Here is a 21,085-nt window from a genome sequence, read left to right on the forward strand (position 1 = left end):
AGAGTCCCTTGCATTCCTATTGGCTGATTTGATTCTTCAAATTAAAATCAGCCAATAGGATGAGAGCTTCTGAAATCCTATATGCTGTTCAAATCAGTCAATAGGATTTCAGTAGCTCTCATTCTATTGGCTGTTTTAAACAGCCAATAGGATTTCAGAAGCTCTCATCCTATTGGCTGATTTGAATTTGAAAAAACGGTTACCTTGCATTCAACTTCAGTGTACGGTGGCGACCGCATAAAGAGGACGCTCCCCGCAGGATGGGATCAGCTTCCAGGATGGCTCCACGCCGCTGGGATGAAGATAGAAGACGCTCCCAGGATGGATGAAGACCTCAGCACCTGGATGAAGACCTCGTCGCCTGGATGGAGATGGATGTCCGGACTTCAGAAAACGTGAGTAGATCTTCTGGGGTTAGGTTATTTTTTTTTTTTTTATGGCGGGTTTTTTTTTAGATTAGGGTTTGGGCTTTGAAAAAGAGCTAAATGCTATTTTAAGGGCAATGCAAAAGAGGTAAATGCCCTTTTAAGGGCAATGCCCATACCATTGTAATTGTGGTGGGTATGTGGCAGTATAGCGATTAATAGTTTAGATGGGTACTTGCAGTGGGTATGTGGCAGTATAGCGATTAATATTTTAGATGGGTACTTGCAGTGGGTATGTGGCGGTATAGGGGTTAATAGTTAAGATTGGTACTTGCATTGGGTATGTAGTGGTATAGGGGTTAATAGTTTAGATGGGTACTTGTGGTGGGTATGTGGTAGTATAGTGGTTAATTGTTTAGATGGGTACTTGCGGTGGATATGTGGTGGTATAGTTGTTAATAGTTTAGATGGCACTTACGGTGGGCATCTGGAGGTAAAGTGGTTAACAGTTTAGATTGGTACTTGCGGTAGGTATGTGGCAGTATATCGGTTAATATTTTCGATGGGTACTTGCAGTGGGTACTTGGCGGTTTAGATATTTATTAATGTAGTGGTAGTTTCCGATCGTGGGGTACTTCAGTTTAGGGGTACTGAGAATTAGTGGTTAGACACGCCAGCTATATTCCAACGGATCATTTACTATACATCGCCAATATGGGTAGTGATGCTGGTTGTTATCGATCGCCAGCATCGCTGACCAATCGCATGTATAGTAAATGCCTCTCGGAGATGCCACCTGTTAGCATCTTTGTCGGGGGCTTGGAATATTTCCACAGGCTCACTCGACATAGCAGCAAATCTCTTGGAATATCTTGCCACCTCGAAGCACTTTCAATCATTGGGGTCAGTGTATTTTAAAAATAGATTTTCCCATAATGTGTTTGCAATTACTTGTTATACCAGCTGCAGAGTATAAAATATGAAAATGTGCTCCTTTTGAATGAAATAGCTGATTGTGTGCTTTGAAACCACAACCCATTAATATAGGTTGAGCTTGCAGGGTAATCAGATCTTATTTTAGCAATTTCTGCACACACACATATGCTTCTTTATATTATCTCTGTCTGTAAGCCTAAACCCAATACTTACGCACGACATTCAAAGCATCTACATTTTCTAAAAAAGGGGGCAGACCCGCGATTGGCAATGTGTCTCCAATAGGATATAATGAGGAGCGCTACGTCAGCTAAATATCGCAGACATTGCCACTTGTCTTCACTCTCTGTGGGCGGGTGGCCATATTTAAAGTGTTCCAACATAGCGCAGACAGTGTACTCACTGAAACCCAATACGGAACACTTCAAATAATGTCTGTGTGACACCTACACTACCTGCCTCACACTGTAAAGTCTTGCCACTATAAAGGTGGTGAGACAAACATGACTGATACCGTACTCGCAACCTGTACTTCAGAGATAATATATCACACTGGAATGCCTGGCTAACTCCCATAGAACACCTACACCTACAGTGTGTAATGCCTGAAATCTACCTGTCTAACAAAGTATACAAAAAACCTCCCTATAACTATAGAAGCTATGGCCTAGATTTAGAGTTCGGCGGTAGCCGTCAAAACCAGCGTTAGAGGCTCCTAACGCTGGTTTTGGCCGCCCGCTGGTATTTGGAGTCAGTGATTAAAGGGTCTAACGCTCACTTTTCAGCCGCGACTTTTCCATACCGCAGATCCCCCTACGCCATTTGCGTATCCTATCTTTTCAATGGGATCTTCCTAACGCCGGTATTTAGAGTCGTTTCTGCAGTGAGCGTTAGAGCTCTAACGACAAGATTCCAGCCGCCTGAAAATAGCAGGAGTTAAGAGCTTTCTGGCTAACGCCGGTTTATAAAGCTCTTAACTACTGTACCCTAAAGTACACTAACACCCATAAACTACCTATGTACCCCTAAACCGAGGTCCCCCCACATCGCCGCCACTCGATTAAAATTTTTAACCCCTAATCTGCCGACCGCCACCTACGTTATACTTATGTACCCCTAATCTGCTGCCCCTAACACCGCCGACCCCTGTATTATATCTATTAACCCCTAACTTGCCCCCCACAACGTCGCCGCAAGCTACTTAAAATAATTAACCCCTAATCTTCCGACCGCAAATCGCCGCCACCTACGTTATCCCTATGTACCCCTAATCTGCTACCCCTAACATCGCCGACCCCTATGTTATATTTATTAACCCCTAATCTGCCCCCCTCAACGTCGCCGACACCTACCTACACTTATTAACCCCTAATCTGCCGAGCGGACCTGAGCGCTACTATAATAAAGTTATTAACCCCTAATCCGCCTCACTAACCCTATCATAAATAGTATTAACCCCTAATCTGCCCTCCCTAACATCGCCGACACCTAACTTCAATTATTAACCCCTAATCTGCCGAGCGGACCTCACCGCTACTATAATAAATGTATTAACCCCTAAAGCTAAATCTAACCCTAACACTAACACCCCCCTAAGTTAAATATAATTTTTATCTAACGAAATAAATTAACTCTTATTAAATAAATGATTCCTATTTAAAGCTAAATACTTACCTGTAAAATAAATCCTAATATAGCTACAATATAAATTATAATTATATTATAGCTATTTTAGGATTAATATTTATTTTACAGGCAACTTTGTAATTATTTTAACCAGGTACAATAGCTATTAAATAGTTAAGAACTATTTAATAGTTACCTAGTTAAAATAATAACAAATTTACCTGTAAAATAAATCCTAACCTAAGATATAATTAAACCTAACACTACCCTATCAATAAAATAATTAAATAAACTACCTACAATTACCTACAATTAACCTAACACTACACTATCAATAAATTAATTAAACACAATTGCTACAAATAAATACAATTAAATAAACTATCTAAAGTACAAAAAATAAAAAAGAACTAAGTTACAGAAAATAATAAAATATTTACAAACATAAGAAAAATATTACAACAATTTTAAACTAATTACACCTACTCTAAGCCCCCTAATAAAATAACAAAGCCCCCCAAAATAAAAAATTCCCTACCCTATTCTAAAATACAAATATTACAAGCTCTTTTACCTTACCAGCCCTGAACAGGGCCCTTTGCGGGGCATGCCCCAAGAATTTCAGCTCTTTTGCCTGTAAAAAAAAACATACAATACCCCCCCCCAACATTACAACCCACCACCCACATACCCCTAATCTAACCCAAACCCCCCTTAAATAAACCTAACACTACCCCCCTGATGATCTTCCTACCTTGTCTTCACCATGCCAGGTTCACCGATCCGTCCTGGCTCCAAGATCTTCATCCAACCCAAGCGGGGGCTAGACATCCACTGAAGAAGTCCAGAAGAGGGTCCAAAGTCTTCCTCCTATCCGGCAAGAAGAGGACATCCGGACCGGCAAACATCTTCTCCAAGCGGCATCTTCTATCTTCTTCCATCCGATGACGACCGGCTCCATCTTGAAGACCTCCAGCGCGGATCCATCCTCTTCTTCCGACGACTAGACGACGAATGACGGTTCCTTTAAGGGACGTCATCCAAGATGGCGTCCCTCGAATTCCGATTGGCTGATAGGATTCTATCAGCCAATCGGAATTAAGGTAGGAATTTTCTGATTGGCTGATGGAATCAGCCAATCAGAATATAGTTCAATCCGATTGGCTGATCCAATCAGCCAATCAGATTGAGCTCGCATTCTATTGGCTGATCGGAACAGCCAATAGAATGCGAGCTCAATCTGATTGGCTGATTGGATCAGCCAATCGGATTGAACTATATTCTGATTGGCTGATTCCATCAGCCAATCAGAAAATTCCTACCTTAATTCCGATTGGCTGATAGAATCCTATCAGCCAATCGGAATTCGAGGGACGCCATCTTGGATGACGTCCCTTAAAGGAACCGTCATTCGTCGTCTAGTCGTCGGAAGAAGAGGATGGATCCGCGCTGGAGGTCTTCAAGATGGAGCCGGTCGTCATCGGATGGAAGAAGATAGAAGATGCCGCTTGGAGAAGATGTTTGCCGGTCCGGATGTCCTCTTCTTGCCGGATAGGAGGAAGACTTTGGACCCTCTTCTGGACTTCTTCAGTGGATGTCTAGCCCCCGCTTGGGTTGGATGAAGATCTTGGAGCCAGGACGGATCGGTGAACCTGGCATGGTGAAGACAAGGTAGGAAGATCATCAGGGGGGTAGTGTTAGGTTTATTTAAGGGGGGTTTGGGTTAGATTAGGGGTATGTGGGTGGTGGGTTGTAATGTTGGGGGGGGGGTATTGTATGTTTTTTTTTACAGGCAAAAGAGCTGAAATTCTTGGGGCATGCCCCGCAAAGGGCCCTGTTCAGGGCTGGTAAGGTAAAAGAGCTTGTAATATTTGTATTTTAGAATAGGGTAGGGAATTTTTTATTTTGGGGGGCTTTGTTATTTTATTAGGGGGCTTAGAGTAGGTGTAATTAGTTTAAAATTGTTGTAATATTTTTCTTATGTTTGTAAATATTTTATTATTTTCTGTAACTTAGTTCTTTTTTATTTTTTGTACTTTAGATAGTTTATTTAATTGTATTTATTTGTAGCAATTGTGTTTAATTAATTTATTGATAGTGTAGTGTTAGGTTAATTGTAGGTAATTGTAGGTAGTTTATTTAATTATTTTATTGATAGGGTAGTGTTAGGTTTAATTATATCTTAGGTTAGGATTTATTTTACAGGTAAATTTGTTATTATTTTAACTAGGTAACTATTAAATAGTTCTTAACTATTTAATAGCTATTGTACCTGGTTAAAATAATTACAAAGTTGCCTGTAAAATAAATATTAATCCTAAAATAGCTATAATATAATTATAATTTATATTGTAGCTATATTAGGATTTATTTTACAGGTAAGTATTTAGCTTTAAATAGGAATCATTTATTTAATAAGAGTTAATTTATTTCGTTAGATAAAAATTATATTTAACTTAGGGGGGTGTTAGTGTTAGGGTTAGACTTAGCTTTAGGGGTTAATACATTTATTAGAATAGCGGTGAGCTCCGGTCGGCAGATTAGGGGTTAATAATTGAAGGTAGGTGTCGGCGATGTTAGGGAGGGCAGATTAGGGGTTAATACTATTTATGATAGGGTTAGTGAGGCGGATTAGGGGTTAATAACTTTATTATAGTAGCGCTCAGGTCCGCTCGGCAGATTAGGGGTTAATAAGTGTAGGCAGGTGTCGGCGACGTTGTGGGGGGCAGATTAGGGGTTAATAAATATAACATAGGGGTCGGCGATGTTAGGGCAGCAGATTAGGGGTACATAGGGATAACGTAGGTGGCGGCGGTTTACGGAGCGGCAGATTAGGGGTTAATAATAATATGCAGGGGTCAGCGATAGCGGGGGCGGCAGATTAGGGGTTAATAAGTGTAAGGTTAGGGGTGTTTAGACTCGGGGTACATGTTAGAGTGTTAGGTGCAGACGTAGGAAGTGTTTCCCCATAGGAAACAATGGGGCTGCGTTAAGAGCTGAACGCTGCTTTTTTGCAGGTGTTAGGTTTTTTTTCAGCTCAAACTGCCCCATTGTTTCCTATGGGAGAATCGTGCACGAGCACGTTTTTGATGCCGGACGCGTCCGTAAGCAACTCTGGTATCGAGAGTTGCATTTGCGGTAAATATGCTCTACGCTCCTTTTTTGGAGCCTAACGCAGCATTTGTTTGAACTCTCGATACCAGAGTTAAATTTATGGTGCGGCCAGAAAAAAACCCGCGGAGCGTTAACAGCCCTTTTACCGCCGAACTCCAAATCTAGGCCTATGTCACTACATTTATATCCAATGTTAAAACAATATGCATTATCATGTATAATGCATATTATTTTAAGTATTGTATCTAATTTAAAAAAGTAGTTATTTCTCCTGTTAAGTGTAGTCAGTCCACGGGTCATCATTACTTCTGGGATATTAACTCCTCCCCAACAGGAAGTGCAAGAGGATCACCCAAGCAGAGCTGCTATATAGCTCCTCCCCTCTACGTCACACCCAGTCATTCTCTTGCACCCAACTAATAGATAGGATGTGTGAGAGGACTGTGGTGATTATACTTAGTTTTTATATCTTCAATCAAAAGTTTGTTATTTTAAAACAGCACCGGAGTGTGTTGTTCCTTCTCAGGTAGAATTTGAAGAAGAATCTACCTGAGTTTTTGTATGATCTTAGCCGGCGTAGCTAAGATTCATTTTGCTGTTCTCGGCCATTCTGAGGAGTGAGGTAAACTTCAGATCAGGGGACAGCGGGCAGGTTCACCTGCAAAGAGGTATGTTGCAGTATTTTATTTTCTGAGGAATGGAATTGACTGAGAAAATACTGCCAATACCGATATAATGTAAGTTCAGCCTTAAATGCAGTAGTAGCAACTGGTATCAGGCTGTTATGTATATATGTTTACACTTCAGTATTCTGGGGAATGGCACTTCACTGGGATAATACTATATGCATATAACTTTTAGCCTACTTGCAGTGGGAACGACTAGCAGCAGGCTTTTTAATAACATTTCATATTATTTGATTTTAAACGTTTTGCTGGCATGTTAAATCGTTTAATTATCTGAGGTACTGGGTGAAAAATTGTTTTGGGCACTGTTTTTCCACTTGGCTGTCGTTTATTTTAATTTAAGACAGTTCACTGAACTTCCCTCACTGTTGTGTGTGAGGGGGAGGGGCCTATTTTGGCGCTTTTGCTACGCATCAGAAATTCAGTCACAAGTCTGTTTCTCTCCCTGCATGATCCGGATCGTCTCTACAGAGCTCAAGGGTCTTCAAAAGTTATTTTGAGGGAGGTAATCACTCACAGCAGACCTGTGAGATTGTGCTTTGACTGTGATAAAAAACGTTTATATTTTGTAAATTTTTTTCTGCTATTAAGGGTTAGTTATCCATTGCTAATGGGGGCAATCCTTTGCTAAATTTATGCCTTTACCGGGAAAAATTTGGTTGTTATAATTTCTCCGGTTCATTGTTATTCAACTGTCATAGTTTTTTTCTGTGCTTCTTAAAGGCACAGTACGTTTTTCATATTACTTGTAAATTGTGTTGAAAAGTATTTCCAAGCTTGCTAGTTTAATTGCTAGTGTGTTAAACATGTCTGACTCAGAGGAATATCTCTGTGCTATATGTGCAAAAGCCAAGGTGGAGCCCAATAGAAATTTATGTACTAATTGCATTGATGCTACTTTAAATAAAAGTCAATCTTTACAAACTGAACATCATTCACCAAACAACGAGGGGGAAGTTATGCCGACTAACTTGCCTCACGTGTCAGTACCTGCATCTCCCGCTCGGGAGGTGCGTGATATTGTGTCGCCGAGTACTTCAGGGCGGCCATTACAAATCACACTACAGGACATGGCTAATGTTATGACTGAAGTTTTGTCTAAATTACCAGAACTTAGAGGTAAGCGAGATCACTCTGGGGTGAGAACAGAGTGCGCTGATAATAATAGGGCCATGTCAGATACTGCGTCACAATTTGCAGAACATGAGGACGGAGAGCTTCAATCTGCAGGTGACGGATCTGATCCAAATAGAGTGGATTCAGACATTTCAAATTTTAAGTTTAAGCTAGAAAACCTCCGTGTACTGCTAGGGGAGGTATTAGCGGCTCTGAATGATTGTAACACCGTTGCAATCCCAGAGAAATTATGTAGGCTGGATAGATACTATGCGGTACCAGCGAGTACTGACGTATTTCCTATACCTAAGAGGCTTACAGAGATAATTACTAAGGAGTGGGATAGGCCCGGTGTACACTTTTCCCCCCCTCCTGTATTTAGAAAAATGTTTCCAATAGACGCCACCACACGGGACTTATGGCAGATGGTCCCTAAGGTGGAGGGAGTGGTTTCTACTCTGGCTAAGCGTACCACTATCCCGGTGGAGGATAGCTGTGCCTTTTCAGATCCAATGGATAAAAAATTAGAGGGTTTCCTTAAGAAAATGTTTGTTCAACAAGGTTTTATATTGCAACCCCTTGCATGTATTGCGTCTGTCACGGCTGCGGCCGCATTTTGGTCCGAGTCTCTGGAAGAGACTCTTGACTCAATAACTATAGATGAGATTTCAAATAAGCTTAAAACCCTTAAGCTAGCTAATTCATTTATTTCAGATGCCGTAGTACATTTAACTAAACTTACGGCTAAGAATTCCGGATTCGCCATTCAGGCACGTAGAGCACTGTGGCTAAAATCCTGGTCAGCTGATGTTACTTCTAAATCTAAATTACTTAACATACCTTTCAAAGGGCAGACCTTATTCGGGCCCGGGTTGAAAGAAATTATCGCTGACATTACAGGAGGTAAAGGCCATGCCCTGCTTCAAGACAGAGCCAAACCTAGGGCTAGACAGTCTAATTTTCGTGCCTTTCGTAACTTCAAGGCAGGAGCAGCATCAACTTCCTCTGCTCCAAAACAGGAAGGAGCTGTTGCTCGCTACAGACAAGGCTGGAAACCTAACCAGTCCTGGAACAAGGGCAAGCAGGCCAGAAAACCTGCTGCTGCCCCTAAGACAGCATGAATTGAGGGCCCCCGATCCGGGAATGGATCTAGTGGGGGGCAGACTTTCTCTCTTCGCCCAGGCTTGGGCAAGAGATGTCCAGGATCCCTGGGCGTTAGAGATCATATCTCAGGGATATCTTCTGGACTTCAAAATCTCTCCCCCAAAAGGGAGATTTCATCTTTCAAGGTTGTCAACAAACCAAATAAAGAAAGAGGCGTTTCTACGCTGTGTACAAGATCTTTTACTAATGGGAGTGATACACCCGGTTCCGCGGTTGGAGCACGGACAGGGGTTTTACTCAAATCTGTTTGTGGTTCCCAAGAAAGAAGGAACCTTCAGACCAATCTTGGATTTAAAGATCCTAAACAAATTCCTAAGAGTTCCATCGTTCAAAATGGAAACTATTCGGACAATCTTACCCATGACCACAGTGGATTTAAAGGACGCTTACCTTCACATACCGATTCACAAAGATCACTACCGGTATCTAAGGTTTGCCTTCCTAGACAGGCATTACCAGTTTGTAGCTCTTCCATTCGGATTGGCTACGGCCCCAAGAATCTTCACAAAAGTTCTGGGCGCTCTTCTGGCGGTACTAAGACCGCGAGGAATTTCGGTGGCTCCGTACCTAGACGACATTCTGATACAAGCGTCAAGCTTTCAAACTGCCAAGTCTCATACAGAGTTAGTACTGGCATTTCTAAGGTCGCATGGGTGGAAGGTGAACGAAGAGAAGAGTTCTCTCTTTCCACTCACAAGAGTTCCCTTCTTGGGGACTCTTATAGATTCTGTAGAAATGAAGATCTACCTGACAGAAGACAGGTTAACAAAGCTTCAAAATGCTTGCCGTGTCCTTCATTCCATTCAACACCCGTCAGTGGCTCAATGCCTGGAGGTAATCGGCTTAATGGTAGCGGCAATGGACATAGTACCCTTTGCACGCCTACATCTCAGACCGCTGCAATTGTGCATGCTAAGTCAGTGGAATGGGGATTACTCAGATTTGTCCCCTACTCTGAATCTGGATCAAGAGACCAGAAATTCTCTTCTATGGTGGCTTTCTCGGCCACATCTGTCCAGGGGGATGCCATTCAGCAGGCCAGATTGGACAATTGTAACACCAGACGCCAGCCTACTAGGTTGGGGCACTGTCTGGAATTCCCTGAAGGCTCAGGGATCATGGACTCAGGAGGAGAGTCTCCTTCCAATAAACATTCTGGAATTGAGAGCAGTTCTCAATGCCCTTCTGGCTTGGCCTCAGTTAACAACTCGGGGGTTCATCAGGCTTCAGTCAACATCACGACTGTAGCCTACATCAACCATCAAGGAGGGACAAGAAGCTCCCTAGCGATGATGGAAGTATCAAAGATAATTCGCTGGGCAGAGTCTCACTCTTGCCACCTGTCAGCGATCCACATTCCAGGAGTGGAGAACTGGGAGGCGGATTTCCTAAGTCGTCAGACTTTTCATCCGGGGGAGTGGGAACTTCATCCGGAGGTCTTTGCCCAAATACTTCGACGTTGGGGCAAACCAGAGATAGATCTCATGGCGTCTCGCCAGAACGCCAAGCTTCCTTGTTACGGGTCCAGGTCCAGGGACCCGGGAGCGGTCCTGGTAGATGCTTTGACAGCACCTTGGACCTTCGGGATGGCCTATGTGTTTCCACCCTTCCCGATGCTTCCGCGATTGATTGCCAGGATCAAACAGGAGAGAGCATCGGTGATTCTAATAGCGCCTGCGTGGCCACGCAGGACCTGGTATGCAGATCTAGTGGACATGTCATCCTGTCCACCTTGGTCTCTGCCTTTGAGACAGGACCTTCTAATTCAGGGTCCTTTCAAACATCAAAATCTAATTTCTCTGAAGCTGACTGCTTGGAAATTGAACGCTTGATTTTATCAAAGCGTGGATTTTTGGAGTCAGTAATTGATACCTTAATACAGGCTAGGAAACCTGTTACCAGAAGGATTTACCATAAAATATGGCGTAAATACTTACATTGGTGCGAATCCAAGAGTTACTCATGGAGTAAGGTTAGGATTCCTAGGATATTGTCTTTTCTACAAGAAGGTTTAGAAAAGGGTTTATCTGCTAGTTCCTTAAAGGGACAGATCTCAGCTCTGTCCATTCTTTTACACAAGCGTCTGTCAGAAGTTCCAGACGTTCAGGCTTTTTGTCAGGCTTTGGCCAGGATTAAGCCTGTGTTTAAAACTGTTGCTCCACCATGGAGCTTAAATTTAGTTCTTAACGTTTTACAGGGTGTTCCGTTTGAACCCCTTCATTCCATTGATATCAAATTGTTATCTTGGAAAGTTCTGTTTTTAATGGCTATTTCCTCGGCTCGAAGAGTCTCTGAGTTATCGGCCTTACATTGTGATTCTCCTTATCTGATTTTTCATTCAGACAAGGTAGTTCTGCGTACTAAACCTGGGTTCTTACCTAAGGTAGTCACTAATAGGAATATCATTGTGTCCTAACCCTTCTTCAAAGAAGGAACGACTTCTACACAATCTGGATGTAGTTCGTGCCCTGAAATTTTTATTTACAGGCAACTAAAGATTTTCGCCAAACTTCTTCCCTGTTTGTCGTTTATTCTGGACAGAGGAGAGGTCAAAAAGCTTCTGCTACCTCTCTCTCTTTTTGGCTTCGTAGCATAATACGTTTAGCCTATGAGACTGCTGGACAGCAGCCTCCTGAAAGAATTACAGCTCATTCTACTAGAGCTGTGGCTTCCACTTGGGCCTTTAAGAATGAGGCATCTGTTGAACAGATTTGCAAGGCTGCAACTTGGTCTTCTCTTCATACTTTTTCCAAATTTTACAAATTTGACACTTTTGCTTCTTCGGAGGCTGTTTTTGGGAGAAAGGTTCTTCAGGCAGTGGTCCCTTCCGTATAAAGATCCTGCCTGTCCCTCCCGTCATCCGTGTACTTTAGCTTTGGTATTGGTATCCCAGAAGTAATGATGACCCGTGGACTGACTACACTTAACAGGAGAAAACATAATTTATGCTTACCTGATAAATTCCTTTCTCCTGTAGTGTAGTCAGTCCACGGCCCGCCCTGTTTTTTATGGCAGGTCTAAATTTTAAATTATACTCCAGTCACCACTGCACCCTATAGTTTCTCCTTTCTCGTTTGGTTCTCGGTCGAATGACTGGGTGTGACGTAGAGGGGAGGAGCTATATAGCAGCTCTGCTTGGGTGATCCTCTTGCACTTCCTGTTGGGGAGGAGTTAATATCCCAGAAGTAATGATGACCCGTGGACTGACTACACTACAGGAGAAAGGAATTTATCAGGCAAGCATAAATTATGTTTTTTGATTGTTCATTTTATTATTTTAAACATAAATATAATTTATATAAGCTTTTATTTTATTGGTTAAATGGACTAAGAATTAAAAAAATCAGCCAATAGAAATGAAAGGGCACCCCTATATAAGGAGGAACCTTGCATTCAAGCTTAAGTGTGCAGCAGTGACCGCAAGAAGAGGACCTCTGGAAGAAGATAAGAAGAAAAGAAGAATCATATGGAAGATGGAAAAAGAAGGAAGAAGATTTAAGACTGAAGATAGAAGACAGAAGATGGAAGAAGAGGAACGCCGCCATGAAGATGAAGAGGACCTCCCCGGAGGACCGCCGGCATAAAGAAAGAGGAACAATGCTGGAGTCAATTTGGTGAGTACAAACCTTGAGGTTTAGCTTTAGGATTTTTTTTTTTAAGTGTTTTTTTTTTATTTTAAAGATTGTTTTTTTTTTCCTTTTAGGTTTTTTAGTTTAGTTTAGTTTTTTTCCCTAAAAGAGCTGTTTCACTTTAGGGTAATGTCCTATGAAACACCCTTTTCAGGGAAATATTTTTTTTAGGATAGGGATTTTTGTTAGTTTACAGTTGTTTTGGGGGTTTACTTTATTGTAGAATGGGGTTATAGTATTTATTTGAAAAAGAGCTTTGACACTTAAGAGCAATGCTTCTATATAACTGTTGTTTTTTATGTGTTTTTTTTTATTTATTTTTTTTTTTTAAAGGGGGCCTTAGTTTTAGTATAGGTATAACTGTGGGTTTTTCATTGTTGCTAGGGTCAATTAAGTGTTTGTTATTCTTTGTAATTTAGTTTTTTTTTTAGCTTAGAGGTGAGTGGGGGGTTAGGCATTAGGTAGTCTAGGGCTAGTTTGTGTTGGGGGGTTGTGGCGGTATAGGGCTTAATAGGTTAGGAGACTTAAAGGGACATGAAACCCACATTTTTTTCTTTCATGATTTAGAAGGAGCATGCAATTTTAAAAAACTTTCTAATTTATTTCTATTATCTAATTTGCTTTGTTCTCTTGATATACTTTGCTGGAAAGCATATCTAGATAGGCTCAGTAGCTGCTGATTGGTTGCTGCACATGCATGCAATTTCTTCAACAAAGGATATCTAAAGAATAAAGCAAATTAGATAATAGAAGTCAATTGGAATGTTGTTTATAATTGTATTCTCTACTTCAATCATGAAAGAAAATGTTTTGGTTTAGTGTCCCTTTAATGTGTTGGGGGTTGTGACTGTATAGGGGTTAATAAGTTAGGGGGTATTGGCAGTATGGGGGTTAAGTAGTGTAGGGGGTGTTTGCGATGGGATATTGGCAGGAATAGGGGTTAAGTAGGGTAGGGGGGGTTTCTGTGGGCTCTTGTCGGTATAGGGGTTAAGTAGTGTTGTTTTTTTGCAGTGGGCTATTGGCAGTTTAGGGGTTTATAGGTTAGCAAGTTTATTGTGATGGGCTATTGGTGATGTAGGGGGTTAATAGGTTAGGAAGTTTATTGCGGTGAGCTATTGGTGGTTTAGGGGTTAATAGAATAGGAAGTTTATTGTGATGGTTTATTGGCAGCTTAGGGGTTAATAGGTTAGGAAGTTTATTGTGGTGGGCTATTGGCGGTTTAGGGGTTAATAGGTTAGGAAGTTTATTGCGGTGGGCTATTAGCGGTTTAGGGGTTAGCTAGCGCAGGGTCAGTTTGCGGTGGTGGGTTATGGCGGTTTAGGGGCACATAGGTATAGTTATTAGGTTGTGTGCTATATATTTAAAAGGGATCATTTACTTTACATTGCTAATGTCAGTGCCGATGCTACTTGGAAAATTTTTGCCTGTATCGGCACCTATTGAGATGTATAGTAAAACATCCCTCTGTGATGGGGACTTTAAAGGGTAATGTTTGCACTTTTCTTTATTTTGCTGACATTCTCGACATCGCTTCGTATTCCTTTTGAATAGATTTCCACCTTGCAGCACCTTTAATTATCGGGGCCTTAGAGAGAGAAATTGGAAATTAACATTTTATTACTTATCTTTCCTACCTCCCATTGGGTATGTAATTTCTTCTGCTAGCGATGTTTACATAGCGTTTTATAGACATTTTCTGTATAGGTAGGGAAACTAAGCTATTTTAAAATAAAGCTAAAGGAATAATTTGTAAACAACTGAATACACTCCAGCAGGTAAAATGGGTCATTGGGAACAAATTAAAGGGGACATACATTTAGGGTACACTGTCCCTTTATTATCCCACAGAAGTAACTGACCAATGAATACATTGTGTTACTGAAATCAAGTCTGTTGATTTCCTTTTATTCCAAAAAGTAAATAAATGCATTGCTGCCTTTAAATATGTCTAAACACAACAACATAGACTGTTTCATTCACATGAGAAACAGTGACATTAGGTTGTCAGTTTCTGATCTTTAGCTCTAACTACATTGTCTCTTACTGCCGAGACGTTCACCATATTGAATCACTTCCATGCTAAGGTAAGCCACTAGTTTAATATGATATATTGTAGCATATTAGGTGCGTTATATGTGTTGCTTTGAATGCAGTTGTTACTGTCAAGGTAGGTGATTTACATGTTGCTGCAGTTAAATACACAACCTGTGCTGACTTACTGTTCCACATGAGTCACAAACAAAAGAAAAAGCTTGAAAACAAAGAAAGGCTAAAGGAACGCATAAATCTTCTGTTTTAGACTGTGACAATCATGATTAACTAGGAACTGCCGTTAAAGTGTAAGCCAAATATTTCCTCCTAGTATATTTGAATAGTTTGTAGACATCTTTAAATTATCCACTTCCCAAAGACTTAAAGGGGCAGTCAACACCAAAATTGGTATTGTTTAAAATAATAGATAACGCCTTTACAACCGATTCCCCAGCTTTGCACAACCAACATTGTTATATTAAAATACTTTATAACATTTAAACCTCTAAATATCTGCCTGTTTCTAAGCCACTACAGACAGCCTCTTATGACATGCTTTTTACTATTTTTTCACAACAAGACAAGGCTAGTTCATGTGAGCCATATAGAAAACATTCTGCTTTCTCCCAGGAGTTGTGGCTGACACTGCACTAATTGAGGCCTATTTATCAAGCCGTCAACTGTGCTGCATTCGCTGGCACCAATACGCTCGCCTGACATCGCCTAACATTGCTGCCGCGGACCTGAATACGTTCTCCATAGTTATCAAAAAAGCTGTCAAAAAGCTGCGCACCAAGTACGGGGCGATGAGCAGCGGACTGTTGTTAACTAACAGTCATCGATCTCGCTGTTATTCAGCTTTTTCACAGCTTTATTTGTACCCTGTCGCTAAACACCGCCACTATACTAAACTGTTTTACCCCTATCCCACCACTCCTGGACCCCACCGCAACTAAATAAAGTTATTAACCACTAAACTGCCGCTCCTGGACCCTGCCACAACTAAATAAAGATATTAACCCCTAAACCGCCGCTCCCGGAGCCCACCGTCACCTACATTATGTTTTTACCCCCTAATCTGCCGCCCCCTACACCGCCGCCACCTACATTATACTTATTAACCCCTAATCTGCCACCACCTATACCGCCACCACCTACATTATGTTATTAACCCCTAATCTGCCACCCCCTACACCGCCGCCACCTACATTATGTTATTAACCCCTAATCTGCTGCCCCTACACCGCCGCAACCTACATTATGTTATTAACCCCTAAACCGCCAGCCCCCCACATCGCCATAAACTAAATTAACCTATTAAACCCTAAACTTTACAACCCACTAACTGTATATTAAATATTAACTCATCCCTATCTTATAATAAATTTAAACTTACCTTTAAAATTACATTAAACTGTATTAAATTAACAATTAACCTACCCTAAGTATTATAATAAAATTACATTAAACTGTATTAAATTAATAATTAACCTACCCTAACTATTATAATAAAATTACATTAAACTATATTAAATTAATAATTAACCTACCCTAACTATTATAATAAAATTACATTAAACTATATTAAATTAATAATTAAGATACCCTAACTATAATAATAAAATTACATTAAACTATATTAAATTATTCATTAATCTAACCTAACTTTTATAATAAAATTACATCAAACTACAAATTAAATTATCTATACATTTAGTATAGATTAAATTATTTATACATTTAGAAACCTAACCCTACTCAAATAATTTAAATCTACACTAAAATATTACTAAGTTATAAAAAACTAACAACTAAATTACAAAAAATAACAAACTCTATTTTACACTAAATTACAAAAAATAAAAAAAAATTATCAAAGATTTAAACTAATTTACACCTAATCTAAGGGCCCTATGAAAATAAAAAAGCCCCCCAAAATAAAAAAACCCTAACCTACAATAAACTACAAATAGCCCTTAAAAGGACATTTTGAGGGGCATTGCCCCAAAGAAATCAGCTCTTTTACCTGTAAAAAAAAAAATACAAATACCCCCCCAACAGTAAAACCCATACCCATACAACCAACCCCCCAAATAAAAGCCTAACTAAAAAAACCTAAGCTCCCCATTGCCCTGAAAAGGGCATTTGGATGGGCATTGCCCTTAAGCCGGCAGAAGTCTTCATCCAAGTGGCCGAAGTCTTCATCCAAGCCTGCAGAAGTCTTCACCCAGACGGCCTCTTCTATCTTCATCCATCCGGCGCGGAGCGACTCCATCTTCCAGACATCCGACACAGAGCATCCTCTTCCATCGACGTCTTCTCGAACAATGAATGTTCCTTTAAATGACGTCATCCAAGATGGCGTCCCTTAGATTTCGATTGACTGATAGAATTCTATCAGCCAATCAGAATTAAGGTTGAAAAAATCCTATTGGCTGTTGCAATCAGCCAATAGGATTGAGCTTTCATCCTATTGGCTGATCCAATCAGCCAATAGGATTGCACTTGCATTCTATTGGCTGATTGGATCAGCCAATAGGATGAAAGCTCAATCCTATTGGCTGATTGCAACAGCCAATAGGATTTTTTCAACCTTAATTTCGATTGGCTGATAGAATTCTATCAGCCAATCGGAAGCTAAGGGACGCCATCTTGGATGATGTCATTTAAAGGAACATTCTTTGTTCAAGAAGACGTCGATGGAAGAGGATGCTCCGCGTCGGATGTCTGGAAGATGGAGCCGCTCCACGCCGGATGGATGAAGATAGAAGATGCCATCTGGTTGAAGACTTCTGCGGGCTTGGATGAAGACTTTGGCCGCTTGGATGAAGACTTCTGCCGGCTTCTTGGAGGATGGATGTTGGATCTTCAAAACTGTAAGTCGATCTTCAGGGGTTAGTGTTAGGATTTTTTAAGGGTTTATTGGGTGGGTTTTATTTTTAGATTAGGGTTTGGGTGTAATAGAGCTAAATGCCCTTTTAAGGGCAATGCCCATCCAAATGCCCTTTTCAGGGCAATGGGGAGCTTAGTTTTTTTTAGTTAGGCTTTTATTTGGGGGGTTGGTTGTGTGTGGTGGGTTTTACTGTTTGGGGGGTATTTGTATTTTTTTTTTACAGGTAAAAGTGCTGATTTATTTGGTGCAATGCCCCGCAAAAGGCCCTTTTAAGGGCTATTTATAGTTTATTGTAGGTTAGGGTTTTTTTTATTTTGGGGGGGGTGTTTTTATTTTCATAGGGCCCTTAGATTAGGTGTAATTAGTTTAAATCTTTGATACATTTTTTATATTTTTTGTAACTTAGTGTTTATTTTTTTTTGTAACTTAGTTGTTAGATTTTTGTAACTTAGTAATTTTTTAGTGTAGATTTAAATTATTTGAGTAGGGTTAGGTTTCTAAATATATAATATAGTTAATTTAATTTGTAGTTTGATGTAATTTTATTATAAAAGTTAGGTTTGATTAATTAATAATTTAATATAGTTTAACGTAATTGTATTATAATAGTTAGGGTAGGTTAATTATTAATTTAATATAGTTTAATGTAATTGTAAAGGTAAGTTTACATTTATTATAAGATAGGGATGAGTTAATATTTAATGTACAGTTAGCGGGTTGTTAGGTTTAGGGGTTAATAGGTTAATTTAGTTATGGCGATGTGGGGGGCTGGCAGTTTAGGGGTTAATAGGTTTAGTAAGTGCTAGTGATGTGGGAGGCCAGGGGTTAATACATTTATTTAGTTGCTGTGGGCTCCGGGAGCGGCGGGATAGGGGTTAATAACTTTATGTAGGTGGCGGCGGTGGCGGGGCTGTAGATTAGGGGTTAATATGTATAATGTAGGTGGCAGCGATATAGGGGGCGGTGGATTAGGGGTTAATAAGTATAATGTAGGTGTCGGTGGTGTCAGGGCAGCAGAATAGGGGTTGATAAGTATAATGTAGGTGTCGGCGGTGTCGGGGCAGCAGAATAGGGGTGTTTAGACTCGGGGAACATGTTAGGGTGTTAGGTGTAAACATAACTTTTATTTTCCCATAGGAATCAATGGGATATCGGGCAGCAGCGAACATGAGCTTTTGCTGCTTTCAGACTCCCATTGATTCCTATGGCATCCGCCGCCTCCAGGGCAGCGGATTGAAAACCAGGTACGCTGGAATAGTGGCGAGCGTACCTGTTAGATATTTGTTTACTTCCAAAAGTAGTCAGATAGTGCCGACTTTGTATTCGGAACATCTGTAGTGACGTAAGCATCGATCTGTGTTGGACTGAGACCGGCGGATCGTATGTTACGTCACAAACTTCTACTTTTCCCGGTCTGTAGGGTTTGATAAATAAGGCGAATCAAGCTCTCCACAATTACGCTGCGGAATTCCAGCGTATTTGCGGTTGACGGCTTGATAAATAGGCCTCATTGGCTAAAATGTAAGTCAATAGATATTAAATAAATAGCCATGTGATCAGGGGCTGTCAAAAGAGGCTTAGATACAAAGTTATTAAAAGTATATTAATATAACCATGTTGGCTGTGCAAAATTGGGGAATGGTTAATAAAGGGACTATCTATATTTTTAAACAATAACAATTTTGGAGTTGACTGTCCCTTTAAAGGGACATATAGCCTAACTATTTTCTTTCATGGTTCAGACAGATCATACATTTTTAAACACCTTTCGGATTTACTTCAGTTGTCAATTTTGCTTCATTCTCTTGGTGTACTTTATTGAAGGAGCAGCAATGCACTACTGGGAGCTAGCGGAACAGATACATATCTTTTCAGCTAGCTCCCAGTAGTGCATTGCTTCTAGTTCAAGTCAATAACAAGAGTCATATATATATATGCAACCACCAATCAGCAGCTAGCTCCATGCTCTTAAGCCTACCTAGGTATGCTTTTCAACAAAAGATACCAAGAGAATTAATCAAATTAGCTAATAGAAGTAAATTGGATTTTTTTTACAAAAAAATGGATTATGTATCTGAATCCTGAAAGAAAAAAATTGGTATTGTTAGCAATTTTTTTATTACCCTATCAAAACAATATATTTTTGTTTAGTAGACAACCCAAGATATTGAGCTAAGCCGATTTTGGTATATTTCATGCCACTGTTTCACTGGTAAATGTGATCATATTAAAAAAATGTTATTTTTCACAAACTTTGGGGCTCTCACTGAAATTATTTACACACAAAAAATGGTTGTAACAGCTTCTCTGTATTCCTTTTTGTTCAGAAACAGCAGATATGCATCGCTTTGCCATTGTTTTTAGCAGTTTGAAGGTTGCTAATTGCAGCTGTGCATCACAATTCTGAAATTTCCAGTAGTGAAGGGGTTAACCAAGTAGCTTTTAAGGTTAATTTTAGCTGTAGTGTAGAGACTACCCTCCCCCCTGGCACCTCCCACCCCCTGATCTATACCTGATCCCTCTCAAACAGTTCCCTCCCCCACTGGTCACCACAATCTTAGGTACTAACACACAGTCTGTCAGTATGCAGTTTAGGGATAGATGTTTTTGTTTTTTAAATAATATATATATATATATATATATATATATATATATATATATATATATATAGCAACAAATAAGTGCACTCTCAGGTCTTTTCTTTAGGGAAGGTCAACAAAAATTATTTGACGTTTCGGGGTTCACACAGACCCCTTCATCATTGTGTTCTGATGAGTGCACTTATTTGTTGCTATATCCATCTCATTTTTGCACCCAGGCTGATGACCCAGGAGGGTGGATTCACTTTTAGGAGTGTGATATATATATATATATATATATATATATATATATATATATATATATATATATATATATATGGGAAAATAGAAATGGGACAAGCACACAAGGGGTGCTCCTAGTGTAGATAGTGTTTAACCAGATTGCATATGTAGTGTGCAGCAGAAAGAAACGCACTCACCTGGTATAACCTCAAACAAATATGAGGTATGTATAAAGCATTAGTGTGTTTTAAACACCAACCGTTATCCCTTTTTTCCTCAATCTCCAAATCCCCGTGTTGGATGCTCCTTCAGAGTATACGGTCCAGTGTATAATCTAATCAGTTACTGGAACTGTGATCTTAGGTGTAGGGCGTTGGGTTAATGTAAGGAGGGAGTGATAATGAGGGTACTTACTTTATCAAGTACAATTAAATACTGTTTGAATCAAGGTGAATTAAACGGTGGTAGATTTATTTCCATGTAAACAAATGTGGTACATATAAAAAAGCATAGACAATTGTCAAATGTATACAAAAAAAAAATCAATAAAAATGAGGCAAATGTATTAATAAAAGTCACAATACGAGTGTTAAGATAAGATGCTTTGTAGAAATCAAAGCCCTCAGAAGCACAAGCTGTCAGATCCTGTAGCCCATCTTGGTAAATGGCAAAGCTAAGACGCCCCCTATTTTCTGCAGTATTA

This window comes from Bombina bombina, chromosome 4 (assembly GCF_027579735.1).
Source record: "Bombina bombina isolate aBomBom1 chromosome 4, aBomBom1.pri, whole genome shotgun sequence".
Classification (NCBI taxonomy): Eukaryota; Metazoa; Chordata; class Amphibia; order Anura; family Bombinatoridae; genus Bombina; species Bombina bombina.